The sequence below is a fragment of the Sinocyclocheilus grahami genome, unplaced genomic scaffold, assembly GCF_001515645.1.
Source record: "Sinocyclocheilus grahami isolate Dianchi unplaced genomic scaffold, SAMN03320097.WGS_v1.1 scaffold7753.1, whole genome shotgun sequence".
NCBI lineage: Eukaryota > Metazoa > Chordata > Actinopteri > Cypriniformes > Cyprinidae > Sinocyclocheilus > Sinocyclocheilus grahami.
In genome coordinates, this window is record NW_015511668.1 from 7,516 (window position 1) to 7,725 (window position 210).

The window sequence follows — 210 nt, forward strand, 5'->3', positions numbered from 1 at the left end:
TCAAACTACTTTGGATGTTTTAGGCAATATAAAAATCCTGGCCAGTACGTGTCCCGTATGAACCACCCTATGGCCATATGGCCACCCTATATGTATGTAAAATTATACTACCATTTGGGGTCAGTAAGATGTTTCTGAAATAAATTATTGTTTTTTGAGCAACATTGCATTAAATTGATCAAAAGTGACATTAAAGACATTTATAATGTT